Below are 19473 nucleotides of genomic sequence, written 5' to 3'. Positions count from 1 at the left end.
AGTGGGGATTTTGTTGCCTAGCATGGTGTTAAGTAAACACGAGGCCCCTCTCTACCGCTCTCTCCATCCCTGCCTTTACTCTCATATGTCATGGCTTTTGCAAGTGTGTCTCCCATTTACTGCACCAGCCTCGAGACTCGTCGTGCGCTCTCTTCTTTTACACCCCATTCCCCAATCTTCCTCCCCGTCCCCCCCACCCCCTCCCACTGCCAAAGCAGGATCTGACTTTTCTTCTCTGACCAAGAGCCCCCTGGGGAGGACTTCTTCCCTGCAGCTCAGCGGATAGCTCGGATAGCTCCCCGAATGCGGCACCGGCTAAGCCCACCGGTGGGGATGGGGGATAAAGGGATGGGAGCTGACCGTGTGCTGACTCAGTCTCCCGATTCTCACCAGAGGTGGGGAATTGTATTCCACAGATGTCTTCACACCCCTGGGTGGATCCCCTGGGTCCTCCCATCACAGAAGTGTTCCCAGGTGTGAAAGGCTCCATCAGACTCAGCTTGTATGAACAGGCCTCGTAGAAATACTCCAGAGCAGTGAACAGCTCAGGATGACCAAGCAAACAAGGGTGCCAATTTCTCATGCCCTTGTTCCTCTGTCGGTGGAGGAGGGTATGTGTGTGTGTGGGGGGGGGGGGGGTGAGTTGAGTGGGAAGTTTTATTTATTTATTTTTTTTACGATTTTATTTATTTGAGGGAGACCACACATGAGCGAGAGCATGAGCAGAGGCAGGGGGCAGAGGGAGAGGGAGAAGAAGACTCTCCACCGGGCATGGAGCCCTTTGAAGGCTCCATCTCAGGACCCTGGGGTCATGCCTTGAGCCTCAGGCAGATGGTTAACTGACTGAGCCACCCAGGCACCCCGAGTGGGAAGTTTTAAAATGCATATAAAGGACAATGGTAACACAATCTCCTGTGTGTCGCCCTGCTGTCTCCCAACCTCCCGGTACAGTGCAGCCGGATTCGTCTTCTGGAAGCCTGGCTATCATCTGATAGAGAATCACAGAATGCTCAGAACCAGAAGAATCTGAATCTGGGCTAGCCTTCCTCCCCGGCTTCGCCAGCCGAAGGCTGTGGAAGTGACGTTCTGCGCCTTTCAATGCCAGGTCATAAAAAGTTGTGCAGCTTTTACCTGGATGCTTATTTACCCAGGGGAGGCCGGCTACCGTGTAGAAACTCTCTCTGCTCTGAGACCACCGAGCTGGGAGGAAGGTCAGTTTGGCGCCTGCGGAGAGAGTTGCCAGGCCCATCCCAGGCGAGGTGCCAGACATGCGAATGAAGAAATGGATGTGCAGCAGCCGTGGGACTGCCACTGCGTGAGGGACCCAGGTGGGCCCTGCCCAGCAGAGCCCAGCCAACCCACAGAACTCAGGGAGATAATAATAAATTTGGATTTTAATCTACTAAATCGTGGGAGTGGTTTCTTACAGGATAACAGGTGGTGGAAACAGTGGGCGCCCACAGACCCTTGGGCTTCTCCTATTGTGCGCTCATAGAGTGTCACTGTGACTGTTTGTATTGGCAGGGAGGTGAGCTCTTTAACCCACACTCCACACCCCTTGCATAGATAGGGAGGTGCGGTGGTTAGGGAGGGGTCACCTGCCACATTGTATTTCCTGGCTCCCTTTGCAACTTGGTAGGTCAGGTGACTGAGCTCTGACCAGCAGGTGAGGGGTGAAAGTGGTGAACACCGCACCATCCTATCAGAAGATAAGGAAGGGCTACAAAAATGTCCTGCTTGGGGGGACCTGGGTGGCTCATCCCATTAAATATCCAAGTCTTGATTTTGGCTTAGGTCATGATCTCAGGGACATGAGGATCGAGCCCCACGTCGGCCTCTGCACTCAGCACGGAGCCTGCTGGTCCCCCTCCCTCTGTTCCTCCCTCCATCCCCTCTGTCTCTAAAAGGAATAAAATCCTTATTAAAAAATGCCCGGTGTGGTCTTCCATACTTCTGCCTCCCTCTGCCTGTCGGTTGGGTGTGAATTTGAGAGCTGTAAGTTGAACGTGAAGACGCTTCCATCTGCCTGGGTTGCTGAGGAGATCTCTCTCTCACCTACAGATTGATCTGTGTGCCGAAGAGAAAACTTTTAGTTTAAGCCACTGAGACTTGAGGGGATGTGGTGGTTCCACTCTATGTTACTTAAAACTACAATCGTAAATTATGTGTTCTCACCCGCTGGACTGTAAACACCGCAAGAGCAGATACAATATCTAACTTGCTCACCCCTGTACCCCGAGCCCCAACCCGATGCCTGGGAGATGGAGGACATTTGATAAATAACCAGCGAGTGAATGAGTGCAGGCATTGGCTACTTATTTATTATTCTGTGGGGTTCTCTGAATCATAACTTGACCCTCAGGCTAAACTTTGATGGCCCGGTTGTCACGCTCACCCAGGTGGTAGTTACAGACTGTTTCCACCCCCCCCCCGCCCATGCATGTGTTGAAGTTCTACTTCACCAAAGTGCTAGTATTAGGAGGTGGGGCCTATGGGGAGGTAAGTAGGATTAGATGAGGTCATGAGAGTGGACCCCCCCCCCATGAATGGGAGTAGAGCCCCTCTAAGGGCCAAGAGAAAGCTTGCTTCCTCTCTACTGTCTGCCATATGAGGACACGATGAGAAGTCAGCAGTCTGCAACCCAGAAGAGGCTTCTCACCAGCATCCCACCATTGCTGGCACCCTGATCGTGAATTTCTAGTCTCCAGAACTGTCAGAAAGAAATTTCTGAGGTTTGCAAGCCAGCCAGCCTATGGCACTTCGGGATAGGCCAGACTAAGTGGTGAACCTGACATGCAAAAATCCCTCTGCTCCCAGAGCCTCCCTGGAGAGGCGGGAGCTGGGGAGTCCAGCTTCCAATTCCTCCCTTTGCTTTGGCCTGATTTTAATGACTGATGTTTTTCTAGGTCTTTTTTTTTTTTTTTTTTTTTTTTAAGGTAGAGGAGGGTTAGGCGGGTGGCAGCTTCATTCTACTCAGAAGCTAAAAGGCTCGTTGATTTTTCTGATATCCTTTGAATGTGCCCCTTCTCCACAGACAGCTCCTCGCAGCTGTTAGGACTTCAAATTCCTCGTACATTGAGGGGGGCAGAGAAAAGATATGAAAGGCTTTTCAGCTGACACAAAAGAGGGGAAAAAAGTGGAATAAAAACGACAATGTGGTTAATACATAAAACGGTGAAATTTCTGGCACTCACTGTATCATTAATCTGTCTAAAGTGGCTTTGATCTCTTCTGCTTTAATTAACTTGTAATTATAACATGATGATTTTTGCATTGGGTAGAATCTGGGAGCCGGGCCCTGAAAGGGACTTCAGCCTCCGAGCGGCATCACAAAGCAGGGTTTGCAGTATCTGCCTTTCAGAGACGCGCTTCCCACATCTGTGCTCATACGTGCACAGGCGCACACACGCCCCAGGCTTCCCCGCCACACGTCGCCACGGGACAGTAGCTGTGAGTTCATGCCAGCTTCCCAGACCTTATGTCTGAGCTGAGGGTCCCCTGGGCAGGGCGCCCTCAGGGTAAAGCCGGTGCGGGAGCAGGGGCATATCATTTGTGAACGCGTCTCCATGACAACCCTGGCAGGTGGGTACTATTAGTCCCATTTTCTGGATGAGGACACGGAGGCTCAGACAGGTTGATTCACCTGCCTAAGGACGGGGCGGTAGACTGACTTGTGGGCCTCAGCTCTTCACCCCATCCTTGCTGTGGCCTCACTGGGACAGGACTCTTGCCATTGGGTTTGGCCGTGAAATGTTTGTTTTGCGTGTTGGTGAAAGTGACCACATGTGCCCAGTGTCACCTTCAGGTCCCAGAAATGCCCAAGAGGCAGACCCTGAGTCATGCCCGTGGTGGTGGTCAGCCTGGATCAACCAATACGCAGCAGACCTACAAGTGTGTGAGTATAGGAAATGATCCTGTGTAGGTCCTGGATTTGGGAGCAACAAGAGCTAAGCCAGACATTGGCGGAATTGGGATTTAAACCCAGCCCCAGAGGTCCCTCTGTCCCTAAAACCCATACGCTTTCCTCACTGCCCTGTGGCCTTGGAGCTGAGGGTCGCCGAGGCTGTCAGCCCAGGGATTCTCAGACAGGTGAGGGTGGTGGAGGGACACCAGAGCTCTGTCCCTGTCACCCCTCTATCCGAGCTGTTCCACTTCCATCTGTCTTCTATTGGCTGCTCTCTGATACTGCAATCAAAGAATGTGTTCTGCTGCTGAAACAACGTTTGAAAACCACATAGTGGCTCCCACCTCCTCATCTTACAAGTGAGGATACAGAGGCTGAGAGAAGGACTGTGGCTTGGCTGTGACCACAGCTGGTCAGGGGCAGAGCCAAGACTAGAGCCCACCCTTTCCAGGTCCCTTAGTCTGAGAATCACATCACAGAATATGTCAGGGGTCTTTGAGACAGAAGGACCAGGCAGGGCTACCGATGAGGTGTCAGGCAGCAAGGAGAGGCTCAGAGACGGGATGTCATTGGGCGTGTTGGCCTCCATCTCTCACTGCCCTGGTGGCTCTTACCTCCCTCCAGCCCCTCCACAAAATCTCCCCAGCTCATGGAGGAACTCCCTGGTATTACAGCTTATAGGGTTCCAGCTCCCTTGCACTTCTAATTACGTCATGCAAGGGGTAGCCTTTTTGTCCCAACCTGACGGTAAAGACCTCAGGGACAGGATTCCAAGTTTCATCTCTGGCTCCCTAGCATCCGGTTCAGGGCACAAAGCTGGTCCCTGGGCAAACTGTTGAATGACGTTCCCAGTTTCATTTAGTGCAGGGCTGGGAACGCGTGTCTCCAAGATCACATGTGTGTGGATGTGTCCCAGTGAGGACAGCAGGTGGGACGGGTGGACTGAACCCATAGTAATGAGTCAGTATCAGACCACACAAAGTGTCTTGTGAGCATCACCTCATTTAAACTTTCCAAAACCCTACGGGGTAGTCATTTCTTCATTCATGCATTCGTGCATCCAACAGGTATTTCTGAGCACCTTCTCTGAGTCAGCCACTGTGCTGGGCTCTGGGACACAGTGGGGTCCATGGTTTCATCTGACAAACCGAGGCACCCAGCAAGGAAGAGACTTGCCCACAGTTGCACACCAGTTTGATGTATCTGGGGTTCAGACCCACACGTTTCTCACTCTGAGTCCTTCTGCAGCTCTTACTGGCCTGGGACCTCTTTCCTGTAAGTCTCCCTGGCTTCTCTTCTTCCACCATGCCTTCACCACCCACCTGCTTAACCTCTGTCTTACTAGTTCCATCACTTGTTCATTCATTCATGCATGGACTCATCCATTCAGGTTCTTGCTAAGCTCCTGGCATGCTTAGACCTGTGCTGGGCATTGGGCACAGCACGTAATAGCTCAGCCAACATCAAGCCTGGAAGCCAACCTGGGATCTCTAGGTATTTTTCCAGGGGTGGTCAGCCCCAGCAGAGGTGAGCAGAAGGTGAGAGGGCAGGGGCATAAAGAACAATGTTGGGAAGCCTGGAGTATCCGGAGCAAATTGTGAACAAATGTCAGTATTTTTGGATGATCCCCGCACCCCCCCCCCCACGAAAAAGTGATATGCAAATGAGATGCAAAATGATGCAAATCACGGACATTCAATTTAGGTCCAACGCCGCTTTTGGTAATAAGTCTGCAGCAGGGGTCGCAATGGAAGAGAGGGTATATCAGTTGGGCCGGCATTGCCTGTCTCCCAACCCTTAGCCCGCCTTGGAGGGGGAGCACAGCTGTGCTGGAGCACTTGGGGTGGCCGTTTAAGTGGGGAGCATCATCACCCGGCTGGGCGGTGCGGCGTAGAAGAGGGAGCAAGTGCAGTCCTCGCTCAGTGCGGGCTGTGGTGGTGAGGTATCCAGGCAGGGGAAAGTGTGAAGGAAGATGTAAATCTGAAGAGTATGTCACCCACTGAGTGTTCAGGGTGCTGCGTGGGCTGGCGTGAGGGCAGGAACAGAGCCTGTGGTCATGGGGCCTAGGGGTCAGGGTGCATGGGCAGTGGGAAACAGGGGAAAGAAGACTGGAGATGTAGGTAGGCCCACAGTCTGAGGCGATTGGTCTAGGGCTGGAGTGGAAAATCCAGATGCCTCCAGGGGCTCGTATTAATGAGAGAAACCGGCTGTTGTTTGCATTTTAAATACATGGAAATATCCATCACTTCCACAAAGAAACATACTCTCTTTATTTTCCTTGAATCACGAGGCCCTCAAGGTCTAGCTTTCATTTGCCAACTTTTGACAGAGACAAGTACAGAGGAATTTCTCTAAAATAAGGAGACCGAGAGCAAATAATAGATGGTGACTAGTGCTCAGGCATGGAGTTGGGGAAACGGGAGTGGAGAGGACTGTTGTCACAGCGTGGGGATGGCACAAGTCCTAGGCTCATGGGCAGCTGCTTCTCAGACCCAGACGGTCGGTGCCATGCAGGAAGGCAAGGCACAGGATCCTCTGATTTTTCAAAAGAAAATCTTCTGATTTTTCTAAGCAATGTTTAAATGTTGGCTCAAACTCTTTTTTTTTTTTTTTTTTTTTTTTAACGCATGGTAGGATCAAAAAGAAAAGAGAAGCCACAAAGAAAGGTAAAAGAAATGAAAGAAGAAAAATCTCGAGGCCATGAGCTGCCAATTGAGGCCTCTGTGGTGGAGGAGGGATTAGGGAAGGAGAGAAAGCTGGAGGAGCGGAGGTCATTTTCATGGTAGCTGCAATTGTCATAATTTAGGGGATGTGAGCGCCCTGGCACGGCAGTGAGAATAACAAGGGGGGAACGTGTGAAGATGTATCAGTTATCTCTATGCTGCGTAACAAACAACCACAAAACGTCAGTGGCAGACTATTGTTAAACACGAGTCTGAGTCGGCTGGGTGGTTGTGCTGGATGAGTGGACCTGGGCACACTCCTGAGACGAGGGCACACTCCTGAGATGAGGGCACACTCATTGTCTGGCCAGCTGCAGCTCAGCCAGGCAGCTCTCATGGGCTCTGCTGGGCTCTCTCTCACATCTGGGGTCTGGCTGGGACACAGAGCTGTTTGGGCTCCAGCTGGGGAGCCCAGGAGTGTGCTTACAAGGGGTAGACAAACAAGGAAAAGACCAAAAGTGCAGAAAACTCTGGAGACATAGGCTCAAGACTGGCATGGAAGCATTTTTGGCACTTTTGGTCAGACGAGTCATGTGGCCAAGCCCAGCTCCAAGAGGGAGAGAAACACATTCTGCTTGCAGGGGGTGGAGCTGCACAGTCAAGTTGCAAAAGGCATGGATCCCAGGGCGGGGTAAGTAGGGCCATTTTTGGAATTTATTTATAAGAGTGTAGCTTTAGGTAAATCACCCACTCTGTCTGGACCTGCTTTGTCATCTGTAAAAGGAGAAGGTTGCATGGAATGATCCTTCCAGCTCAGCTAACCTGAGGACCCACCTCCTGTCAGGCCTCCAGAGCCCAGCTGGATTCTAGCTGGCAACAGTGACGAGAAGGGTCTTACCTCTGTCCCTCCTCTGCTGTGCCCAGGAAGTGACAGCCCAGGATTCTAGGCATCTTTCATCAGGGATCAATAGCTTTTTGCCTTCCCTAATGGGCTCCCTGAGGGTCGGCGGTTGCCGCAGAGCCATAGGGAGAGATGCATTAGCCCCCCTTGTGCTCCCAAGGGGCCTTCGTCCTTAATGGAGAGAGGGACATGGCTGATTCGGTCTCTCCATTGTTTGAGTATTAATGAGGCTTTTATAGACGGCACCTTGCTGGGTAGGGTGACACAAAAGATAGACTTTCTCACAGGCCCAGTTTCCATGTGTTGAAACCTGCAGGAACCTCATTAAAGGAATTCATCCCATCCATGCGTCCATGCATCAGTCCATCTGTCTGTCCATCCATCCATCTGTCTGTTCATCCATATATCCGTCCATCCATCCATCCATCCATCCATCCATCCATCCATCCATCCATCCATCTTAAGAACTTCTACGTGCCAGACAGGTGTAGACAGCACAGAGGTGAATAAAGCTCAGCCCAGCAGAGAGGGTGCACGAGGAAACAGTCAATGGACCATTCTGGGTGTTGGGTGGAAACTCCATCTAGGCTGAACACAGAGGGAAAAGATGTGGCTGGCTTTGTGCAGGCCCAAAGAGCTGCCTTCCAACACGTAAAGGATGAAGGGTCATCCCAAGTCAGAGTACAAACCCTGTCTTTCACGGGCCTACACTAAGATGCTGACTGGTGAGGGTCTTCATGGAAGAGCACATGGTGATGGGATGTGTGCTTGTGGGACCCATGGGGCCGAGCTCCAGACCTGCGGTTCTGTGGCCTCAGCCCCAGGGAATCGCCACTCCATCCTGCCCCTGCAGCCCCTGATGAGATGTATGTGAACAAAGGTCCTGAGCTCTCTGACTTCGTGGCCATCTGAGGGAAGGGTTGCTGAGCAGCCAGTGGGGTGAGCTCATCCACATCAACGCTCCAGAGGGCTTGCCCCTGAGAGTAACTGGTCCAATCGGAAAGATCCAGGTAAGCTGGTGCATAGCTGTGGTTATTCATCTGGGCTCCAGGCACCACCCAGCTCCTCCTGCCAGGGTGAGTGGAGGCCAGGAAGGGCCAGACAAGGGAGATACCCTCTTCCCCAGCAGGACAGAGCCCAGAGACGTGTTTACTTTTCTCTTGCAGCCCCAGAAAGATTCCTAAGTGCTCAAAATTGGGCATCCAATTTCAAGGAGACCCCTAACATCCCAGGACAAAAACCCCAACTTTAGGACTTTTAGATTAGTCACCTAATTAGACCTCCTGCTCAGACTAATAAAACTTCCTGTTATCATTAGACAAGGCCTGGTGCTCAGCCCCAGCCAAGATGAGAAGGGTTCTGAGACACTGCCTCCGTTATAACTGCGGCTCCTGGCCCCTGAGAGATGCAATCGCCCAGGAAGATGAAGGAACTCGGCCCTTTCTCTCTGTAGGCAGAACCAGGAGTTGCCTGGCAAAATGGAAATTTCACGTCCAACGAGAGTCTCTTCGCCATGGAAAATCTCAGTATCGATTCATCACTTATTGCTTCTCCAGTTCCAAAGATGGATTGTGTAGATATGTAAAATAAGTGTAACAAATAAAGGAAATACATTTAAAATGTACAAGAATTGGCCAATTTTGCAATATTTCACCTCAATTTTATATGCTGTCAAATATACTTGAAATACATGTGCGCTAAGCATGACAAATATATAGAAACTAAAGCTCTATTATTTTGCTGTAATGGGCCAGGGGAATAGCTCTGAAATAATATTCTTCTGTCTGCAATAAAGGCTTTTCTCTGAAGCTGTCTTAATGCTGTGAACAAAACCCAGAGCTCTCTCAAGGGCTTCTTCCTTTGAATTAGTGCCCCTCACCATGGCCTTCTATCACGAGGAGTTTGGCAACCACCTGGTGGGTGGATGGGGACCTCACCCATGATGCAATGGGGCACGAGGAGCATGACACCCTGGCTCAGGCTGATAAGCACGGAGAGGGTGGGTGAGTGTGAGCATGCACGCCCGGTACTGCAGCGTCTGTGTGGCAGGCACACAGTGCCCACCGCCCACCCCCTGCACATACACCTTGTGTGTCCCTATCTCTCCTTGGGCAGTAGTCCTTGGGACAACCGGAGGCACACTCGCCTTGAGAGGTTGGCTGCAGGTGACTGTGCAGCATGAAAGAATTAGGCCGGAGCACGGGGCAGGGGGGGAGGGGGGCATCTAAAGGCACCAGGAAATCGGTCTCTGCAGTTAAACACATTCAGAGCTGCACTCTGCCATTCAGTGGCTGGGAGCTTCTGGAAAGTTGCATAACCTCTCTGAGACTCATCTTCTTGGCTATAAAAAAGAGAATAGTGTGTTTGGCGTGATGGGATCGTTGTCACCCCACTGCATGGAGACAGTGCCCCTGGAACTCGTACGGTGTGCTACCTGTGCAGCCGTACACGGCAGCTCCGCAGGATGTGAAGACCCTGGCACACAGTAGGTAGGAAACAGGTAAGAACTGTCACTATCACTGCCATTCTTGGGCCTCAGCACAACTACTTCTAGGATGTTGGATGTGGGAGGGGCCCAGAGGGGGCTGTTTGACCAAGAGATTAAAAAAGAAGACCCTGGAATCAGACAGGCCTAGAGTCACATCTCAGCTCCGACACTTCCCAGCTCCATTGCCCTGGGAAAGTTGTTTTTAGCCTCTGCCTGCCTCAGTTTCCTCTTCCATAAAACGGGGATGATGATGGAGCCGGTTGCCGTGAGGATGAAGTCTGATCGTTCAAGTCTGAGCCTTTATTGGTCAGGGTCTGGCAAACGGCAGATGTAGGAAATGCTAGTCTGCACAGGCAGCTGGATAGACAGAGGGACAGTACGGCCAGCGTGAGGCTGAGAGCAGTTGGAGGCAACACACCAGATGCCCCCACAGCAACCCAGATCAACTGCAAAGCCCAGGGCTGGGGTGGAAATGCCACTTAAGTGCATTGAAAATGCACGCACACAAAGCAACAATATGCATTTCACAAAAAAGACATACAAACAGAAGGATACACATAACACACCCCGGGAGGGTTGCCTGGGGGAGGAAAGAGAGGGAGTGGGGATAAGGGGCTCCGCCAACACGAAGAACGGATGGCAGAGCCAGGTCCTTCTCACGAGGTCTCTGGACGGCACCCCTTTGCCGAGCCGAGGCCTGAAGGGTCGCTCGGAAACCGTCCAGTTCAAGGGAAAGAGAGAGAAAGACAGAGCGAGCAGCCGGGCCTGTGGAGTCCGTGGCCGCAGGGGAGGGCGTCGTGGTCAACGGGGCACCCACGGGGGTCTCCGGGAAGTTCCACTGCCACGTGCAGAGCGTGTCGCGTCTGCTGACTCCGTCTCATGCGTGGTTTTGGAAGAGCTTGGAAGGCGGGCAGGCCCCACAGCAGGGCTGGGGGTGGGGTGGGGTGGGGAGACGGAAGGAAGGTCGGGGAGGAGAGGCCCCTGGGCGGTCACAAGCCCTGCTCCCCGTGCGGTGCTCAGGAAACCCGGGAGAGCACGGCCCAGGGGCTCGAACGCCTGACATTAAAGACCAGGGGGCTCATCTTACACTGGGTCAGAAGAAGGAGCTGGAAAGGAACCGGCTGACTTGTCCCTGGGTGGGAGTATGGGCATTTTGAGGGCCTGTCATCGGCAGGCAGGACGGGGAGGGAGAACTGGAAAATCAGGACTGGGGTGGGGGAGGCGGGGGGTCAGACATAGAGACATTAATGGATTCTGGTTGAAAATAAAGAAATGAATGAATGAATGAATGAATGAGTGTTCATCGTATGCAACACCTGCTCCCTAATTTGGTAGAATTTTTCATCTTTTCAACTTGTCCCTTTGGCTATAAAAAAGAGAATAGTGTGTATAGCCCCTTTGGGGCTGTGTCACTCAACCGTTGTTCTTGGTCACCTGTTCCTCTTTCTTCTGCTCCCCCCCCCACTTTGCTTCTCTCCTCACCTGTGTCCCCCGTCTTGCTCCTCTGGCATGGAAGTGCCTCTCTGTGGACCAGTGCTGACCTCAGCCCCCGCAGTAAGAGCAAAAGTAGGAACAAAATCAAATTGCTCAAAGGATTCATATGCCTCAGCTGTCCATGCAGCCTCATGCCTTCCTGGGGGACAAGGGGCCCTTGGAGCCACCGATGGGACAGTCAGGGTCCCTGCACCCCAGGAGGGAAAGGCTTGGCCCTGGAGGTGTGGGCACACTCGCCCATTCCTGCATTCCTACAGTCCTGAAAGCGCACACACACACACATACACACACACATGCACGGACACACAAAGACCCAAGGCTTGCCTTAGCAGCAGCGTGAGCATAGGAACACGTACCCATAACACAGGTCCCAAAACAGAGGCGCACACCCAGACGCGCAGAGGCACAGTCCCACATGTACAGACGCACCCCTATACCCACCTGCACTGATGATGCTGAAGGAAAGATAGAGACACGCACGTGCAGCCAGGCGCCCACGCAGGTGAACCAGGAAGTTGAAGAGGAAGGCCCACCTCCCGACACTCGCCCTCATGCTCAGGTATCCAGCCTAACACGCCCACATGCAGAGAGCGCCACGCAGGTGCTCGGGCAGGTCCACAGCCAGTAGCCCTCTCCTCTCCCCGAGGCTCCACCTCCCCTCCCGGCACGCAGCAGGGGACGGGGCAGGCGGGGCAGGGGGGACACTGACAGTGTGCTGGGGCTGCAAGAGGCCGATGCAGAGACCCACGAGGGACCCTGGCAGAGGCTGCCAGAGACCACCTGAGCTCCATCCCCCCTTCCTGGGGTTGGGTCTGCAGCGTGTCCAAGTGACTGTGATAGGCGTTCCAGCTAATTCCGTGTGCTCTGTTGGTGGGAAAATTCCACTGAGACGGTGCATCCACGCGAGAGGTCTGCATGACCGAGATACCACTGCCCAGCCCTTCCCTAGCCGCACACGCCAGCCCAGGTGCCGTGGGGAGCAGGCCCGATGCTGAGAGGCCTGGGCTCTGAGAAACTCTTGCCAAGGCTTCCAGGGGCCCTGGGCACTTCCCTCAAGTGGGAAAGCTGGGTGTTGTCCTGTGTGTGCAGGGCTTTGGGGTGGCCATCACAAGCCCCGTGAGCTGGCACGGGGGGGAGCGATGTCGGAGCGCCAGCCAGGCCATCTGATCAGATCACGCCATCTCATCAGATCTCAGCGCTGCTCTCCCTGCCAGACCACTGCCTCGGCTTCCGGCTTCCCGGCATGCCTCTTAGCAAGGGGAGCAGCCTCTGCGTATCTCCCAGAGGATTCTGGTGACAGATAAGCTCAGTGATGCCGCTTCTCTGCACAGAACCCTCCAAGGGCTTCGGTCCCAACAACATAAGGCTAAAACCTCATAGCTTTTGGATGCCCTTTATCGTCTGGCCCCTCAGTGCCCCCCAGCCCCACCCCATCCTGTTCTTCCCCCTTTGCTCTCTCTGCTCCAGCCACCTCGGCTCCCAGGCCTCTTCCTGCCTCAGACCATGCTGATCCCTCCCCTGACAATGCTGCTGCTGTCGAGCAGTGGTGCGACTCCCTTAAATGTCACCTCCGTGGAGCCTTCCTTGGACACCTCACCTATGTCTGCGGGGATCCTATTGCCTTGTCCCTGCTTCACTTTTGTCTGTAACACTTACAAGTGTCTAGCAAACACTGCACGTCACTCATTTTCCCGGCCTATTCAGTCTCCCCACCGTCACATGAGCTCGTAAGAGCAGGTCCGATGTGTTCTGCTCAATGCCTAGGGCAGGACTTAGCATGTGGTGTGTGCTCAACATATATTTACCGAACGAAAGGACCATCAGGGGAGGCAGGCATTTCATGCTCATTTACCAGATGAGGACGCTGAGGCCATAATGCTGCAGTAATCTGTCCAGACTCACAAGGCTGGCAAGTGGTAGAGCTTGAGTTTGAACTCAGATCCATCTGGTTCACAAGCCAGAGACTGCCCTTGTCCTGCCCGCCTACCGCCTGGGACTGTGTCCACAGGTAACCATGTGCCAGGTAAATGCCACACCCACGGTTGTCAAGCTCTGGTGCACATCAAGGTCAATGCCAATCCCCGGGCTCTGTAAGTCAAATGGTGTTTGCAGAACCCACTTCGAGAAACATGCATGGACATGTGCACGCTATTTGGACGGCTACATGCTATTTTCCCAAAATATCAAAGATCCAGGATGTCATTTGGCTAAACCATCTCACGATGTTCCAGAAAGTATTATTTCCTGCACTTCCTTTTCAAAACCTACCTGCGTGGGTGAGGACAGTGGCAGGGCCCCTCAACCTGCTTCTTTGGGACCTGGCTCTCTAGGGCTAGGGCCGAGGGAAAGCAACCTTGACTGAAGTCCTATTACGTGTGAGCACTATGCTGGGAGCCTGCCTGTGCCCACGAGGCAGACGCACATCGTCGCTACACGCGTGGGCCCTGGACCCGGTCCGCTCTCTCCCTCTTGCTCGCCGTCTCATCTTGGGCGACTTATTTACCTTCTCCGAGCCTCCGTCCTCCTATGTGCGCAGCGCTTGACTTTGTCACAGGGGATGGTCTCCAACATTCAACTGCTTTCTTTTTCTTTTTGTAATGGAACTGCCAACCTGCGCGGGGGCCACACGGTCACCAGCCGGAGACTACACTTCCCATGCTCCTGTGCGGCTACATGAGCCCACGTGACGGCGTTCTGACCAATGAGACTTCAGAGGAAGGTACCGTAGCTACTTCCGGGGTCATGCCCTTAAAAGAACAAGAAGCACCCTCCACTTCCGCTCTGGGCCCTGCCTGCTGGTGCCGACGCTCGGCCACGTGCGGACGGCGGCGTGACGCTTCCTTATCGGCCGGGACCCACCGTCACGCGGGACCGCGACGCCGTCAGCTCCTGTTGGCGCAGCAGCCCAGGCTGCGTCTCGACCGCAGCGCACTCTGGCCCCGGAGCGGGGTGTGCGGTGAGCTCGGCCTGTGGTCGAGGGGGGGGGGGGGGGGGGGCGTGGCGTGAAGACAAGGGAGCCGGGGGGAGGGGCGGGAAGGGGGGAGGGGGAAAGGGGAGGGGGGACCTGGTCACCACGCGGCCCGTTGCCAGCCATCCCTCCAAAGTGGGTTGCTTCAAGCCGCCGACCCTCCCCCACCCACTCCCCTCCCGCCCTCCCTTCCCCCTCCCCCACCTCCACCCTCGCCCCTGCCTCCCCCACTCCTCCCCCATCGCCTCTCCTCCCCCACCGCCCCTTCCTACCCCTCCCCAACCGCGCCCGCCTCCCCCTCTTCCCCACCGCCCCTCCTCCCCCACCCTCACCCCCCTGACATCCCTCCCCTCCTCCACCGCCCCTCCCCCCTCCCCCACCCTCGCCCCTGCCTCCCCTTCCCCGCCTCCCCTCCCTCACCCCGCCACCCACCTCCCCACCACCTCGCCTCCCTTCCCCCACTGCCTCCCTCCCCTCCCCCACCTCCACCCCGCCCCTCCCTCCCCCTCCCCCACCCTGGCTCCCGCCTCCCCTCCCCCACCGCGCCCGCCTCCCCACCCCGCCTCCCCCTCCCCCTCTTCCCCACTGCCCCTCCTCCCCCCTCGTCCCTCCCCTCCTCTCCCCCTACCTCCCCCACCGCCTCGCTTCCCTCCCCCACTGCCTCCCCCTCCCCCACCCCCACCCCCGCGACCCCCGAGCCGCTCTCGTCCTCCAGGATGGACCATGGCAGCCGAGTCCAAGCCTCCTGTCCGCCCCTCCCGGGGCTGGGAGATCCTAGGAGGTCCAAGGCGGGGGTTTGCACCGCGACAGCGCACCTGCACGGGATCCGGGGGTGCGGTTACCTGTGGGCGGACGGTGCGAAGCAAACGGAAGGAGGGCGCGGGTCGTGGGCCGCAGCGCCCCTTCCTCGGGCGGGTCGTGGCCTGGGCAAGAGCCGCTGGCGGCGCAGGGCTTCCCGGGCCGGCACCTCCCGCCAAGCCTGGCCGCTCCTCGCTCTTCGTGCGCACGCGGGGAAGCGGAGCACGAGGGGGCGGGCGGGGCAGCGCCCAGACGAAGGCCGCCAGCCCCGCGCCGCGCCCCCATGAGCCGGGGGCAATTGCTCTCCCCGCGGGACCCGCCGCGGCCCCCGTCGTGCATCGTCCCCGGGCCCAAGTGCAAGGGAAAGACCTGGGGGTCTGTGAAAACAGTGCACGGAGGTGAAGGGGCACGGGTGGAGTCGGCGGCACCTGCCCCGACGCGCAACTCCCACGACCTCTGCGTCCTTCCAGGCAACGGGAGGCAGAGGCACCTGCGAGCCGGGACCGAGAACCCAGAGGGAAGCATCACCTGCCTGAGCTTGAGTCCGGATCCTGCCGCTTACAACCTGTGGGGACCCCGAGCAGGTAACTGGTCTCTGGGGCCCCGTCTCCGCATCTGTAACGGTCCTGCCTGCCCCACGGAGCTGTTTTAAGGTGTAGGCGAGCGAGTCGAACCGAGCGTGACAGTGGCGCCCGGCGCACAGCAAGAGCTCGGTCAGTGGCAGTTACGGCACGACCGGGTGATGAAGGCCAACGGCCGAGGTCGCAGCGGTGGGTACGGAGCCTTTCCCCGACTCCCGGCTGCCCTGCCCAAGGTCTCCAAGGAGGGGAAGAGCGGTGGAGGAGGTTCCTGCAAGCGACAGACACCCGCTCTGCCCAGGCTGTCGGCGAGGGCGCAGCCGCGTGCCAGGCGATGCGGGGCAGTGTGACTCTCCAGGCGCCCGGGCAGGAAGGAAGCCGCGTCTCGGCCCCATCTGGGCTGCAGCACTGGCCGGAGCCTCTGCATGTGTGTGGCTCTCACCATGGCTTCAGCCTCTCCGAGCTCAGTTTTTCGTTACACATGGAGCTAAGGACACCGGTTCTGTCCTTACAAAGTTCACAGAAGGTAGGAGAAGTTCGGAGCACTAGGGTGTGTGGAGGCCGCTCGGGGAACGTTACTTCCCTGCCTTGCTTGGCTCTCCGGGCTTCCTCCTTCCCCCACCTCCATCTCTCCTCCCTTCCCCTGCAGTGAGCAGGTGACAGCCGGCAGGGCCTCTGGTCCAGCATCACTAAACCAGACCATTTTCCACCAAAGGGACCAGGTCCCCAAAGAAAGCCCTAAGAGCAAAGGTGGCGGTGTGGAGTGGGTGACTGGAGCCATGTCCCCTGACCCCCCCCCCACATAAATCTCTGGGAAAGCCATTAGCAGGCCCTGCAGCCCAGAGACAAATTACGAGGCAGAGGATCAATGTTATTTTTTCCACAAGCTGAATTCATAACGGTTTATGGCAAAATCGATGCAAATCTTCATGAATAAAGTGAAGGCAGGTGCATGTTGGAGAATAATGAAGGGGCTCGAGGGGGGAACCTCAGCCAATCAGCACTGGGGGTGGGGGGGGTCCCAGGAGGAAGTCACTGGCTTGGCTGCCCTGGGGTTCGGTCCTGTGTGGTGCCAGGGGGCCCCTCCCAGACTGGCCGCAGGCAGCCTGCACACCCCAGGAGGAGGGGACCCGAGGGTGGGCGGGCAGTTCAGAAGAGATGGTACTTTCTGAGAACTTTGAGCTTCGTGCTTTGTGTTCTTACTCGATTCTCACAACCAGGCTCAGAGACTGATGCCATCATAACCCTCACAGTTCTGAAAACTGAGGCTCAGGGGAGGTGAGGCAACCTGGTGTCACCTGATTAATAACTGGCAGTGCTTTACTTTTCAAATGAGAATGGCCTGTCTGTCCTTTGCTTTCCTGTCTCTGGCCTCTGCATAGGCTATGGCCTCGGTCTCGAGGGCCCAGCTCCTCTTACCTCCACCTGAGAAGGAGACACTCATCAGCACTCACCACCTGGTTACAGGGCTGCTGGGAAGGCTGGTGGTGTCTGCCTGTCTTCAGCTGGCATCATCATGCCCTCCTGGTGGCATTTGTCCAGTGTGGACCCTCTTTCTAGGGAGGACTTGTCTCTCTCCTTAGGAGGCTGTGAGCTACTCTAGGATTGGACCGTATCCCATCTAACCATCTCTCAATCCATGCACCTGCATGCTGGCACTGACCTTCATCCTTCTATCCACCCAATTGTGCTCAGCCATCCGTTTGTCCACCCATCCATCCATCCACCCGTTGTCCATCCATCCATCCGGCCATCCTCCAACCTTAGGTTTCTCTTTCCATCTTTTAGTATTTAATGGGTGCACACTTTCAGTTTTGCAAGGTGAAAAGAGCTCTGGAGACGGACAGCAATGATGGTAGCACAACAGTATGACTGTATTTCATGCCACCAAACTACTCATAAAAATGGTTACAGTGACACATTTCATGTCATGTATATTTTGCCACAATTAAAAATAAGTTAATTAACTTAGAAAACTATCTGGAGAGGCTGTCGTCATATCCTTTCTGCAGTACACCACGCCCTCCCCACCTGCTCCAAACCAAAGTCTTGGTGGAGCTCTACCTGGAGTCCTGCCTCCCCCCAACCTCACCAGCAGGTGACTCCAGCCCTCTCCAGCTCTCCCGCCTCCGGATTCGCCAGGTGCTCACACTCACTATTCACAGGATCTTTATGACTACGCCAGCCACCCCACAGTGAGAGTGTCCTTTGGTTCAGTGTTCTCTAACTGCTTTGTGCGGACAAAGCCCCCGCCCCCCCCCCGCCCCCACGTGAGCTACGTACTGCCATTTATCTCATTCTAAAGCTGAGGAAGCTGAGGCCCAGGCAAGTTCAGTGACTTGCCTGAGCTCCCTCAGCTAGTAGGGTAAAGGGGCAGGACTCTGGCCCAGCACTGATGACACGTGTCCTTAAAGCTACTAGGTGCTGCTCCCTACAAATCTACTTATTTACCCCCCACCCCCACCACCAGGCTTTGGGCTCAAGGTGGGGGCTGGGTATTCATGCTCATATTACCTGCCCCTGACCCAGCATGGATGCCAAGGTGGGGCTTTGTAACTCACCGCCAGGGCCTGAGTAAGGGGTGGTCCCCTCCAGGGCAAAATTGCAGGGGGTATCAAAAATCTCAATGTAAGGGGAAAAAAAATGTCAGTGTAAGGGAAATTCTATTTTAATGCAATCTTTTAAGATACCAAATTTAATGCAAAAAAAAAAACCTATGATGAGCAAAATATCAAAATTTTAAATAAAGATAAGATCTAATCCTGCAGGATCCTGCCTCACTTGCTTACCTTAATCCCGATCCCTTTCTAACTGCCTGGGGTGCCCAGTTAAGATGGAACTGTGGCCGGGCGTGTTTTGGGGAAATCACTGACCCCGTTTGTTCTAATGAGTAGTCATTCCCCTCTGCTGTGAACCGTGTGGCGGGAACCACGTGCTGTGAGGCAGTGGAGCAAGGACCCTGAAGTCAGTCTTGGCTTGGCAGCCTATTTCCGGGCCTCTCTAGCTGTGTGACCTCGGGCAAATCGCTTAACCTTTCTGTGCCTCAATTTCCTCCCCCGTAAATGGTGTGTCTAATGGTACCAACTTTGTAGTGCAGCCCCGAAAATTAAATGAGATAAAGCGTGTGAAGAGCTCAGCACAGCCACTGACCCTTAGCTAACAACAAAGGGCAGGCTCTGGTGAAAATGATCCAACCGATTCCTCCACGCAGGAAACAGAAAAGTAAGTGTAACGTGAATCTGTGTCAGCAGGCATCAAAAAGCCATCAGCTTTTGTTTTTCCTTTTCCTGTTTCCCCATTGACATCCCCTGACCACGCGAGCTGGCAGGTGCCGGGGCGAGCGGAGATTCCAGGGGGGGCAGACGGGAAAGCGGCGCCCAGCTGCCTCCCTGCCTTGGCCTTGCGTGTTTCTACTATGACTTCGGCAGGAGGCGATCCCGGTCCTCCAGAGGCCTGCTCCGTCCACGTTGCTGTGCCCTGGATGGAGAAGTGCTGGGGAGAACGAACTGTTTGAGCCCTCCGTGCTGCCAGGAGTGCGCAAGGGTGAGATGGTGGTGGCCGGTGGACAGCACACCTGGAAGGTGGGTCAGATGTGTCAAGCACAGTGGTGACTTGGGGACACGTGAGGCCTTTGGTCATGGGGAGCAGCAGGGAGACGGCCAGCGCCATCCCCCAGGGT

The 19473-nt window shown here is 55.2% G+C and overlaps 2 long non-coding RNA genes across 5 annotated transcripts; one reads left to right on the top strand and one right to left on the bottom strand.

Annotated features, from left to right (window-relative positions):
• Window positions 1-1376: 1376 nt before the first annotated feature.
• On the bottom strand, window positions 1377-14163 carry LOC144314842 (uncharacterized). Of its 2 annotated transcripts, XR_013380705.1 has the most exons (3): window positions 13954-14163; window positions 8739-9809; window positions 1377-2067 (listed from the first exon to the last, which is right to left on the bottom strand). It is a non-coding gene; the product is annotated as an uncharacterized LOC144314842 (long non-coding RNA). The 2 variants fall into 2 exon arrangements; XR_013380706.1 differs by lacking the exon at window positions 8739-9809.
• A 74-nt stretch (window positions 14164-14237) lies between these two features.
• Window positions 14238-17773, top strand: LOC144314841 (uncharacterized). 3 transcript variants are annotated; one of them, XR_013380702.1, is made up of 2 exons: window positions 14238-14399; window positions 15687-17773. It is a non-coding gene; the product is annotated as an uncharacterized LOC144314841 (long non-coding RNA). The 3 variants fall into 3 exon arrangements; XR_013380704.1 differs by lacking the exon at window positions 14238-14399 and adding an exon at window positions 15133-15250; XR_013380703.1 differs by lacking the exon at window positions 14238-14399 and adding an exon at window positions 15145-15273.
• Window positions 17774-19473: the final 1700 nt, after the last annotated feature.

This window comes from Canis aureus, chromosome 5 (assembly GCF_053574225.1).
Source record: "Canis aureus isolate CA01 chromosome 5, VMU_Caureus_v.1.0, whole genome shotgun sequence".
In the NCBI taxonomy this organism is placed as follows: domain Eukaryota; kingdom Metazoa; phylum Chordata; class Mammalia; order Carnivora; family Canidae; genus Canis; species Canis aureus.
This window is presented reverse-complemented; position numbering and strand designations above follow the sequence as displayed.